This window comes from Schistocerca piceifrons, chromosome 4 (genome assembly GCF_021461385.2).
Source record: "Schistocerca piceifrons isolate TAMUIC-IGC-003096 chromosome 4, iqSchPice1.1, whole genome shotgun sequence".
In the NCBI taxonomy this organism is placed as follows: Eukaryota; Metazoa; Arthropoda; class Insecta; order Orthoptera; family Acrididae; genus Schistocerca; species Schistocerca piceifrons.
This window is the reverse complement of record NC_060141.1, coordinates 274,883,670-274,897,271: the sequence shown is the minus strand read 5'-3', so window position 1 is coordinate 274,897,271 and position 13,602 is coordinate 274,883,670.

The following is a 13,602-nucleotide window of genomic DNA, read 5'->3' as shown; positions in this document are numbered from 1 at the left end:
CACTCCCGAACAGCGCGCGGGAAAAACGAACACCTAAACCTTTCTGTTCGAGCTCTGATTTCTCTTATTTTATTTTGATGATCATTCCCACCTATGTAGGCTGGTCTCAACAAAATATTTTCGCATTCGGAAGAGAAAGTTGGCGACTGAAATTTCGTAAATAGACCTCGCCGCGACGAAAAACGTCTTTGCTGCAATGACTTCTATCCCAATTCGCGTATCATATCTGCAACACTCTCTCTCCTACTACGTGATAATACAAAACGAGCTGCCCTTTTTTGCACCCTTTCGATGTCCTCCGTCAATCCCACCTGGTAAGGATCCCACACCGCGCAGCAATATTCTAACAGAGGACGAACGAGTGTAGTGTAAGCTGTCTCTTTAGTGGACTTGTTGCATCCTCTAAGTGTCCTGCCAATGAAACGCAACCTTTGGCTCGCCTTCCCCACAATATTATCTATGTGGTCTTTCCAACTGAAGTTGTTCATAATTTTAACACCCAGGTATTTAGTTGAATTGACAGCCTTGAGAACTGTACTATTTATCGAGTAATCGAATTCCAACGGATTTCTTTTGGAACTCATGTGGATCACCTCACACTTTTCGTTGTTTAGCGCCAACTGCCACCTGCCACATCATACAGCAATCTTTTCTAAATCGCTTTGCAACTGATACTGGTCTTCGGATGACCTTACTAGACGGTAAATTACAGCATCATCTGCGAACAATCTAAGAGAACCGCTCAGATTATCACCCAGGTCATTTATATAGATCAGGAACAGAAGAGGTGCCAGGACGCTTCCCTGGGGAACACCTGATATCACTTCAGTTTTACTCGATGATTTGCCGTCTATTACTACGAACTGCGACCTTCCTGACAGGAAATCACGAATCCAGTCGCACATCTGATACGATACCCCATAGGCCCGCAGCTTGATTAGAAATCGCTTGTGAGGAACGGTGTCGAAAGCTTTCCGGAAATCTAGATATACGGAATCAACTTGAGATCCCTTGTCGATAGCGGCCAATACTTCGTGCGAATAAATTCATAAATAATAATAAATTCATAATAATAAATATTCAAGAAAGATCATCTTAAATAAACTAGAAGTGGTCTTACAGTATTCTGTTAAAATTCAGACAGAAAATACTCTTATGAAATGTACTAAAGCGATGTTGCTAGAAAAATCGCCAAAGAAAGAAGTTATTGAAGATACGTTAAAAATAAGTCCATTTCGTAATCACGATACACGAAATATTCCCCAGCTCAAAACAGTTCACGTTCAACAAAATGAATCACAAATTAACACTCTGTTTGTCCTCAGTTCCGTGATACAAATGGAATAAGTTAGACTTGTATTCTGGAGTACATTCAGACCTGTCGAAAAATAAAATTCCTTTAGAAGTGAAGGTATGGCAGCGACCATTAACTGCCCTGAATCGAACACCTATGTGACCGAATGGCATGCGTTACCTCAGTCATGTTTTCCTTCTTCAAGAGCTCCACGTACAGTGTACCAAATCGCTTCCTAGAGCTCTTCATTCGAAAAATCCAGTCTCCAATTGACTCCCTCAGTGTTCTACTACAGTTTGTTTTTTTCTTTGACTGAATGCCGCATCCACCAAACATACATCGTTCTGAAGATCTATAGACATGATATGGTTCAACACAACCACTTTCCCGCGCTAAGCTAAAGGATTCCGACAATATTTAAATATAAGAAATGTTATCAATTTACAAACACACTCAGGTCATTCAAATAACTACAAATGAAGGATTGTTCATAAATAAATAAGCTAGTTTTCTTGTGCCAGTGTACTCACATTAAGTGACGACAAACTGTGATTAAATATTACTTAAACAGTTATTTATGCCTTATTGACAGCATTTCTTTCGGTTCTCTTTTCAATTGTGGTGTCTGCTAACACAATCGACTGACCACATTAAAATTAGCGTAGTTTTTAACAGTATTTGCAACCAATGTTTAAACAAATGTTACAGGGCAAATAGTTAACTTCATTAAATAACTGCAGACCTATGACCAAATATGAGGTATTCATGCAGTATTCACTAGCTGTATAAACGTGATGAATACGATGTTCTGGCAAACATTTACATAGTAAAATAAATACAGATGTATAGCTTTCAGGAATGACAGGTATAGTGCAATGATATCATCAGTGATAGCTGAAAGCGCGTGAAGCAATTAAAAGTTGTTAATTCAGAGTTTCGTTATGTACATGTTTATTCAATATGAAATATTAACTTCTGTAGTTTTAAAATAAGTGAAATACTATTGTGTCATCGGATGCACCTCATTTATCTGAGATCGCCGGTGTATTCAAGATTGCATTATTGTATAACTGTGATTTATTGAAGTTCAGAAAGCTGTAACTTAACCATCTTTAAGACAGTCTGTCACTCCACCATTTCTTGGAAAATTGGCTGTCCTCCTAAGCGATTTTCCATAGCCGAAACTCCCCGTGCTGGGATTAACCCGCACCCGGTCCTTTGCTGAGGCGTCTGGCTCGCCCGGTGCGTTCGTAGTGGTCCGCTCTGAGCCCCGTGACAACTAGCATTCAGCTGTACATCAAATACACCTTATCTCGTAGCAATTCTGGACGGCTGAATGGCTCACCTGCAAGCTCATTACTTTACACATATCCACTTAATGTGGCAGAATAGCTCGCTAACTTGCCGTATTTAATCGCACCAAGTATGACATATTTATGTCACGAATAAATACTCAGATAACATAATAAATAGAATACCGTACTTACATGTCAGAACAATAGTATAAGTATGATGGTGATGGTGTATGAAACATATCATAATACCTTACCAGCATAGATTTACAAAATCTATCTCAAATTATTAAAAGTATAGCATATTAATTACGTTCCCAAATAAACACATTACTCTCATGTAACTTTCGAGGTATTTCGATCTTTTCAAAAGATTTTAGTTCTTTTCCCCTCGTTTGAGAGCACCCTTTGCTTTTACCAGCACTTATCTTTCACAGACACATCACACGATCCGTGTTCTTGTTCGAAATTTACAGTGTTCGCAGTCCAACCTTCTCTGTCGAAATACATGACGACATTGTGCACTTAGTGCACCATAACATGCGCGAATCCACAGTCACCGTCAATGCTGAAGGACTGTGGCTGTACAAATACGACCGTGATTTAGTTGTTATAATAAGACTTCCCGAAACCCCATAGATCAGGCAAAAAACATCCTCCCCGCTGGAATCAATACGTTTACAAACAGGGTAGCATACGAAAACTGAGTAGTAGTATAGGTAAAACACTTGATTCAGCTCGACATTTGAAACACTCTGTTCATGTTACCCCAAGAAAACAGTTCTTTCGTGTATAAATGCGCATGCTTCGATGGCCAGAGTCAGTCGCCATAAAAGTTTTCTGGGTATGGTACTGCGTCATACTGTATAAAACTACTGCTAGATAAAAACTAATGTTTCGGCCACGGTTGCAGCGGCCTTCCTCTGGGTCTATTGGTGCGTTCCACCTATGCCGTGTCTCTTATATTTTGGTATTACTGCTCACTGCGCATGCCATTAGGTCATAATTTTAAAAAGATAGTTTCATTGGTCATTTAAGTAAGAAGGAGACAGTACTTCATTTTAACAGGTTATTGCGGTGGAGGGAAGGCGTAACGTCTATTGGCTCTCGTGTTATGTGCCACGATTAGTGGTCACCGGCGAATCAGAAGTTGCCGAGTGGTGGCAGTTACTCAGCGGAAGAGCTCGTGTTCTTGTTCACAGTGCGGTCTTTTGGGCTCTGATTGCTGGCAGCCAAGATGGGGCAATCCTTAAGGTGTTTAAGTATTTCGATGGCCTCTCTGATTTTAAGTTTCGTAATATCCGGCTGCTTGGCCAACAAACAGGCTTCGCTGAATTTTATTTCTTTTCCGCAGTCTTGCTGATCTGCCACTGCAGATTTGTTGTGTTGCCCTAGACGAATATAGCGCCTGTGTTCCCGAATGGGCGTTGCTATTGACCTGCCAGTCTCGCCGATGTAAGCCTCTCCACATTCGCATTCGACCTTGTAGACGCCTGCAGTGTGTAATGCATCCATCATGTTCTTAGTGTAGCCTAGAACGTCCGGGATGCTGAAACCACTGTAGAAGACAGGTTGCATCTCAACCCGGCGAAGGTGTTTGCCTGTTCAGTCAGTAACATTTTTCACATAAGATAAGCGCACCGCTGGTTGCAGTTTGTCTATTTCTTGCTTATCTTTCTTACTTGTGTTCGTCGACAAGGCTGTATGGATCGACTTATGGCTGTATCCATTGGCTAGAAACGTTGTGCGTAGCCTTTTAATCTCAGGTGTCATGTTTCGAGCATCACTTAGGCCCGCGCATGGATTGCCAAACAACGGATGACCGAGTTCTTCTGCGCTGGGTTGTGGTAGGATTGTATGTGTATGTGTATGCCAGCGATATCCTCTGTGCCGCAGTGTGCCTTCCGTTGTCCTGTATACTTCGACGTCTAGAAATGGAATTACACCATTCTTTTCTACTTCACGCTTGAACTGTACCTAAGCGTGAATGTTGTTCAAATACTCGTGTAACTCCGTTTCACCCTGGGGCCATGTAGCGAACGTATCATCCACGTATCTGAAGCAGCAACGTGGGCGCAAAGGAGCTGAACTAAGGGCGGTTACTTGAAAGGTTTCCATGAATAGAAGTATGTTGAAGTTAGGCGCAACCCAACCAGGTCGCATTTGTCTGGCGTAACAGGCTCTTGAAGGAAGCGGATAGTTTCATCTACTGGCACGTTCGTAAATAGTGTCTTCACGTCAGACCTGACCATGATGTCCGAAGGTAAAATAAAACCTTTCGTGCTATGAATTTATTGACATCATAAATCAACTAACATTTCCTTTATTTCTCTACTATTTCACTACATCTAACAAGAAACTTTAAAGCTAATTCTACGCTGTGGAGGAATCGCCTATTTAGCTTTCATTTTAATCCACTGCATAAGTGGATCGTAAAAAAAAAAAAAAAAAAAAGGTTCAAATGGCTCTGAGCACTATGGGACTTAACTTCTGAGGTCATCAGTCCCCTAGAACATAGAATTACTTAAACCTAACTAACCTGAGGACATCACACACATCCATGCCCGAGGCAGGATTCGAACCTGCGACCGTAGCGTAAGTGGATAGTAATTCATCAATATATTATTAGCGTAATAAAGCACTTATCCATAGAATTATTCCCATTAACTTTATATGAACTTATTCCCAACATCTATTTATATAAATCTATTTAAAAACCCTTCCAAAATAAGGTTTACAATAGAATTAGTAAAATATATCCATAAAAACCTAGCTCATTCAATGCATGAAACTACATGTTTTACTGCCAAAAGCAATTAAAATTTTAATGAGGTCTGATGACGTCCACGCACCACATTTTGTGCGATCAATAATTACAAATAAACAAATTAATTGAGAAACCCATCCAAAATACTACAAGTAAAACATTTAAATATCTCCTTGAAATTAACCCCAAAATTTTATGTTCAGTATAATTTATTCCTCTCTTTTGAAGGTAACGCATTTAATTATGGTTTTCCGATCTTGACACGCGAAGAGCCATGTGGACAATTTCGTCACTATCCTTGCACTACCTTCTGCCTTCACCAATTATAGCTTAACTCTTGATTGTATCAAATCTTCGCTTATACAAAACACAAATAGCCCCAAAAATTCTCATAAACTACACATGAAAGTAGCCCTATTTACACACAATTTTTTTCCACTCAGTCCTTTATTGATAAGTTGCAAGTCTGCCACCGTTGCCCCTTACTTTTATGCTGCTAGTGTGAGCATCTTTTAAATATCACATTTTGCGTTTCTTCAGTGCTAAAATGCGAGCCCTCTATCTTCCTTCACGAAGTAATTTTTATGTTTGTGTGCAAAATTTCTGACTACCGTAGGGACACGGCTTTTGAACTCAAGAAACGCACACTTTGTTTCTCATTTAACATCAATCATTTCGTTTATAGGCTGCAGATTTTTAATTTCACCTCCCTCTAAACACTGCCCTTCAAAAGATGATTTCTAACATTCTTTCCTTCCTCCTCCGTATCTGCGACATCCATTGAAACATAAGAACGACCCTCAATCTCATTACTACCGTCAAATAATTCATTACAAAAGTCCTTCGCCCTGGTTTCGTCTTTTCTCCCATCAATACCTCTTGCTAATTTAAATTCCTCCAGTGCCCACCAGTGAGGCGGTAATGACTTTCATATTTCTTTCATACCATTTCCAGTCATTTACAGAGTAGTCACTTTCTTCCTTGCTGTACCATTCAGTACTAACATCGTCTCCTAAACAAATACTTTCCCCATCATCCACTTCTGTATTCTCCCCTTCAACCTCTTAAATATTTGTATGTTTTAATTCACTCTCAAAAGCAGTAGGATGACAAGGGTATCAACGCAAATTGCGGGCTGCCTACATCAGGGGCAATTATACATTCAGGGGCAGACCTACTTTCATTGACAGGTCCTTAACCTGTTGTTCTGCTCAGACGATTAAGATACCCTGTGGATAATCTATCCTTCTGATTGGCAGATCCTTAACCTACTTTCTGGTTAAGCGGTCTTCATGTCATCCATGACCCATCCCCTCCACCTACCCCACCCCCTCAACCACCTCCTCCCCGGTCTCCCTGAGAAATGCGCTCGCTGATACAATCACACTTTTGATATCAATTTGATAGAGTAATTAATTAAATTAATCAATTAATTAACTGCCCCCTCTGGGAAAACCCCTGGCCCTGTGTCTCCCTTCCTCCACCCGGCAATTGGCAGGAAAAAGACTCCGCTGATTGGCCATTTGCCGGGAAATCCGTTGCAGTGTGTGGAATATTATTTAAACAATATAGACAATGTGTAATATTATTTATTTAAACAATTTATGTGATACAAGGAGAAAGAAAACTGGCGTTCTACGGATCGGAGCGTGGAATGTCAGATCCCTTAATCGGGCAGGTAGGTTAGAAAATTTAAAAAGGGAAATTGATAGGTTGAAGTTAGATATAGTGGGAATTAGTGAATACACTAAGCAGATTCAGAAGGATGTAGGTTGCAGTAGGTACTGGGAGATGAAAAAGCTTGCACAGGATAGAGTAGCATGGAGAGCTGCATCAAACCAGTCTCAGGACTGAAGACCACAACAACAACAACATGTGATACAAGGCCATGTATGATATAAAGATTATTTATGTAAAGAATTTGGTGGGAAATCGGTTTCAATGTGTGGATTATTTAACCAATTGCAGGGCCTTTTTCATTCCGATTGTGCTAGGAAGTCGGTACATGTAATGACACTGTTAAAAATCTTTCGATTGTGAAGCATGCACCGTCCACTGTCCAGCACCGAGTGCCGGCTCGCACCACCCCCGCATGCTGCATGGAATCAAGGTGCAGTGGGGGGGGGGGGGGGGGGGGAGGCATGAAGTGACATGTCAGTCAGTGGCTGCGCCATGCGCTGGTGTCCAAGAGGCGTTCGTTCACGTGGGCCCCACAACTGACATACCTAATTTCACGCTGGCCCCCAAACAAAAGCATCAGGTGGTGGTAGCCCTTTGATACTTAATATCTGAGGAATTGCTGTCGAAACACATGCTCTCTCTCTCTCTTTCTTCTACTGTAGTGTTCCATTGCCGGGTTTGCACATGCTGTTGGTCATGGTCACATTGAAGCGCTAAAAAAGCAGGTTTTACCCAGTAAACCCCTGTGGAATACCGACGCACGTGAGAACTCCTTCCAAGTCAAATGTCTGACTGAAAATGGTTTCCGCCACGGGCTCTAAGCTACCATCTATGTTCGAGAGGAAGGATCTCACACCAAGAAATTCAATTATATAGCATAGGATATACTGCTGCAGGTGCCGGTTATGGCGTTAAAAAAAATAGTTGAACGTGTACAGACCAAAGGATATACTTTACCTGGCAGTGATTATGTAGGACCAGGAAATCCTATAAATGTAGACGCACCGCGCAGTGGAGCAGATGCCACTGCTAAAGAGCACGAAGTAGGATACGATAATCTGCTAAAGGAAGCAAGAGAACGATGCAAAAGCTATAATTGATTTCGCTATTGACTGGAGTCATACACGAAATTGGCGTTCATTTGTGGGAAAATACGGCTTGAAATTGAAGACAGCTGTTGAACAACGTATTGGAAAAACTATGTACCCGAAACAACCAAATGCCGAAGAAACAGGTATGTAAATATAATTTTTGTTGTGTATCATATATTTTTGGTTTTCATTATTTGATTTTAACGTTTCTTGCTTTCAGAATTATGATATTCCACCGTGGGAACGGTCTAATTGGGAGTTCATGCATGAAGGCCAAAAACGCTATGCCTATGAACAATGGCTAATGTCTCGTGTTCGCCGTGGTTTGCCTATAGATCACGACCACCCATAAACATCTGGTTCAGCCACTGGAACAAGTTCTGTAAACGAACATCACGTCGACCACGAGGTATCAGACAGTGAAGAAGACGAAGACGAACAAGTACCAGAAGAAACACAACAACATTCTGAACCACAACGTTTAGTACCATATTCTGATAGTGACGAAGGTATGAGTTCGTCAATGCGGGTAGATTCATGTAAACGTCAGGCTGCAGCAGCTCAATCTGGTGGATCTAAGAAAGCAAAAAAAAAAAACGTTAACAGGGACTGCAGCACCATCTGCTAATTCACTGGGTAATTCTCCTTATACTCGTGTTGATCCGTTACCTGCTCCTTCTATATTAGATACGGGTAATATTACAAGATATCGCAAAGTACATAGATTTTTCACATATGATTTAGCATATAAAGTGATTAAACATGAAAGTGTAGTATGCATGGTTACTCCTTTGGCAGAAATTCCCGTTGATAGGCCATTTTTGTATATGACACCTTCTGAATTCGATTTCTTACCTGATGGTAGTAGAATTATTCATTGTGCTGTAAAAGTAATTGCACGAAATCCTAGAATTGCTTTTCCCACTAATTCAAGTGATACAGAACTTGCAACATTAAATCAAGATAAGAATATGATTAAAAGTGTAGGGATTAATTTGAAAATACCGGGTATTAATGTAAAACCTACAGCATTTACAGCAAATGCACCTATGGAAACAACTGCCATAGATCGTAAACGAAAGTTTGATTCCATTTGGAAGTCATGGTATGGTTATAGAAATGATGAAGCAGAGTTTCTCACTAAAGTGCCTGCACATCAATTTGGACAACCCATTAATTTGAAATATTATTATGCATGTGTTTCTAGCTCAAAAGATAAGTGTTTACATAATTGGGGTTGGAAATGTGTACAGTCTTGTGTTTCTGAAGTAGATGCAGATGCACGAACAGGAAGTGTTATTGTTGCCTATACTTATACACCAACATTAGGTTTTCCAAAAATTCCAAAAGTAGCCAATGTTGATATTTTTCCTATTACAAGTACTGCTCAAAATGTAATTCAAAGGTATAATATTAATGCTGATAAGCACTGTAATCCTTTTATGTCATGTGATAGTTTTTCTTTAACCTCTTTTGAACCAGCAAGAATGGAAGAACAATTAGTAGGAGTTGTTACTCCAGTCACAAATGCAGAAACATCTGAATATAATAATTTAATAGAAAAAGCTGATATTGCTTCTGCCGGGTATAATGTTAGACTTCATGATACAAATGTTCAACCGAGTCTTCATGTAGGCATTAATCCTACATATGCTTTAAGTACAAGCAGTTTAAATAGTGATGTTACAAAATATACTGAAACTCAAATGTTGTTTGAAGTTATTGCAGAATGTTCAGTGTATGCAGATGGTCTAGAGACACATTACCCTAGAGCAACTGCATCAAATGTTCAAGTATCAGATATGATTTATATGTCTAATGTAAAAAGGAATGAAGAATCATCTGTTTATAAGGGGCAATATGAAATTAAACAATTGTAATTGAAATGTAACAATTGTAATTTATTTTTATTTGTTATAATAATTGACAATAAAATTATACAATGTACAAATTCTTGTCTTTTATTTAATAAGGAATATTATACATTTGCAAAAATGAAATGAAAGCTAAAGGATAAGGCTTTTTTATTGCATTTTTCAATTCATCAAACTTTTTCCATCTAATAGTTCTCACACATACATTGTTGAAATCTGGATGACTACATACAACTGGCTGAGAATTAGAAATTAACAGTAATGGAGTACGTCTTAAAATAGCATCTCCTTTATATTTTACACGAATGTTGCATGCAATTCCTTCACAAACTTTTTTGAAATTGGCACGTGCAGGATTTCACTTTTATGTGGTTCGAAAAGCTAACATCCGGCAACTAAATGTCCTAATTACGTAATTACACTGCTGAAGATTGGGGGTGTTGTCTTATTGAAAAATTTCCATATGAGTGCTAACCTTGGCATGCAGGGATCGACTGAGCTAGTGCACAAAGCCACAACCAGAGGACACACCACCCCTAACCATCGCCCCCTCCCTCCCCACCCATCGCAAAAAAAAAATTGGTGGGAAAAAACTCCCCCCTGGTGGAGAGTAAGGATCTCACAACACTAAATTCAAATTAAAGTCAATAATATACTGATACACATTCTGTATTGAAACAGTTTGCAGGAGACAGCGTTCCGCCATTTGGGCAGACATCACGACTGCACCTCCCTCCATCCTCGCTCCCCATTACATAATAATTGTAATCACCAGGGAATTGAATGAAGTAGCCACCATTTGGGTTCTGCCGAGTGTGTGGGGTAGAATCCTCCTACAGTACAGGTGATGACACTTTACACTGGTCTGAGCAGACGAATTCGATCAGAGTGAATCAGTACCTGTATATTTAATGGAGGTCAGCACATATGTTCGATGCCAGCATGCAGATAATATTCTTTTTCAATACATATATTTTTTTCTGTGTTGGATGGTACAAAATAATGATGATAGAGAGAATGTTTGGGGGACAGACATGAATACACCCTGAGGTACGCTGAGCTCCATTGGACTGCAGAACCAGTATATTGTTTGGAGACACACCACAATGCGGTTGAGACCTGGTACTCATGGCAAGACAGGATTCGGTTACGATTGTGGACGGAGCTGTAATCAGTTGCTATTGGTTGCCTTTTACAGTTACACACAATTTATGTTAAACCAGTAATTCCAGACTCAACAATAAAAAAATAACACACATTATTAATGACGGAATAAACAACTGTGTGTTTCAGTGAGTTACAATTTAGCAAATCACCATTAAATACAGATACAGCAGATAATGATTTAAAAGCAAGCTACTGTGATCCGGGCAGAAGGCCAGGAATGGCAATAAATTAAGAATTGATTAAATCCCGCTGCAATTTACATATTACAGGTATTGAAATATTAAAGGCAAGTCACCACAAACACAGCAGAAGACATCAGATACCAGGAATGACAGGAAATAAGGTTTTAAAGATTACTGCTAAAACAGAAATACCAAATTTGAATTATAAGGCAAATGACCATAATCACTGCTGAAGGCCTTACACGACAGGAACGACAACAACATAAAAAATTTAGAAACCGTCTATAAAACAGCAAATACAATAGCAAAGGTTAATTAAAAAACAAGCAACTGATCACCAAATGGGTGAAATAAGAATATGATAAACATTTTAACACCACCCTTAACATCCACTGAACACTATACTGCTAGATTTATTGCAGAAAGTGACCAGAACTATTAGACATATGTAACCTCAATGTAGGCATTACAAGGTATTGTAATAAATAACGCAATAATAAAACACAAGGACCAGTACATAAGTTCCTTATTGACACACACAGTGGTTACGGTTACTACAAGCCACACCACAAGTTGGGAAACGGTGCCAAATTTCTAATAGTTTACTGTCAAGTTGAGATTTTCACACACAAATGTTTTATTCATATCTTACAGAAACTAACAGTGCGGCAACAAACAACCTTTTAAACACGCCGCTAGCGGCAATCAAATCATTTATAGCAAGACATTCCTTTAAAAAAAATAGAAGTACCAGTACGGCAATCAACAACCTTTCAAAACACGCCGCTAACGGCAGTCAAGTCATTTACAGCAATGCAACAGTTTAAAATTTAAAAAAAAAACGGCAATCCAGTCATTTATTAAAAAAATAACACAGGAGCTAACAGTACGGCAATAACAGCTTTTCAAAACACACCGCTAGCGGCAATCAATTTATAGCAATACCACGATTTAAAAATTTCTTTTAAAAAAAAAACACACACAAGCTAGCAGTACGGCAATAAAAGCCTTTCGAAAAACGCCGCTAACGGCAATCAAGTAATTTATAGCAATAAAACAGTTTCAAAAAAACTTTCAAGAACATTAGTAAACAGGCTACTAAAGTAAATACAGAACTTTGTTAATAAAGTACGGTGAGGTAGTGAAGCAGCCAACACCGCCATTAAAAAAAAAATCAAGGGCCTCAGCAAACACACGATTACAGGCAATAAAGGAATGGAGGAATTTAAAAAGTTTTTAAACAAAAGTCTCCAGGAATATCAGAACATGACAGATATGACGGACGTGTAAGGCGGCCACAAATCACCCAGGCTAGGCAGAATACTGACCAATTTAAATACGCCCGTAAACACAATTGCCACTCTCAGGCTGGTCACTGCACCGACCTTTAGCCAGTGAAAACTTGTAATAAGATGGCTTAACTTGCTGACAGAATTAGAGCTAACCTCGTGCAAGTGCCGGAGACAGGAAACCCGATCGCCGGAGGCCACAAGGCAGAAGAGACACTGGTTACGCAAACTTATTACTTAATGATTAAACCTTACACTAACTTGCAATTATCCTCAAACATGCAGTACACGACCTCCGATGGCAAGGATCCACACATCCGACCGCGCACGCGTCGCCAGTGTACCCAACACGCCACGGTCACGCGACAACACGCTCTGTCACCAAAGTTGACGTCTTCTCTGCAACGTTGACGGGTAGTGACCGCTCCTTTATGTTAGGTGTCTCCTTTTTAAACTCCAGTGTTGAAACGGAGGACTTAACGAAACTTGTTAACGTCCCATCAAAGTGAACTGAACAGCAACTACTCATGGGGCGATTGTGCATCCAACCAAACCGCGGGGAGCTCTTCCGTCAACTCCACATGGCGACTCGGTACAACCGACCACGCCTGGTCCGCGCTGGCGAGCCACACTGCCCTCCCGTCTCCACCAGACTCTCTGAGCGCACCGCCCCTGCTTCCGCGTCACCACACAAAGTTGCCACCGGTCAAAGACCTCAATCCCTCCATAGCAGTTTCCCGGAAGCAAACGCAGATATCGATAGCAGAGGGAAAAGACAACATATCAAACAAACATGTCAGGGGAAGAAAAGGAAAACCAATACAATCCAAATACACAGTGTAGCACGAGTCAATACACGGCTCACTTAAAGAGTTCTGAAGGAGATTATACCCGCAGAAGGCGTGAACTGAAGGAGCGTTACACAGAACTACCGGCCATCAGACCTCCTTTTAGAACACACATGTC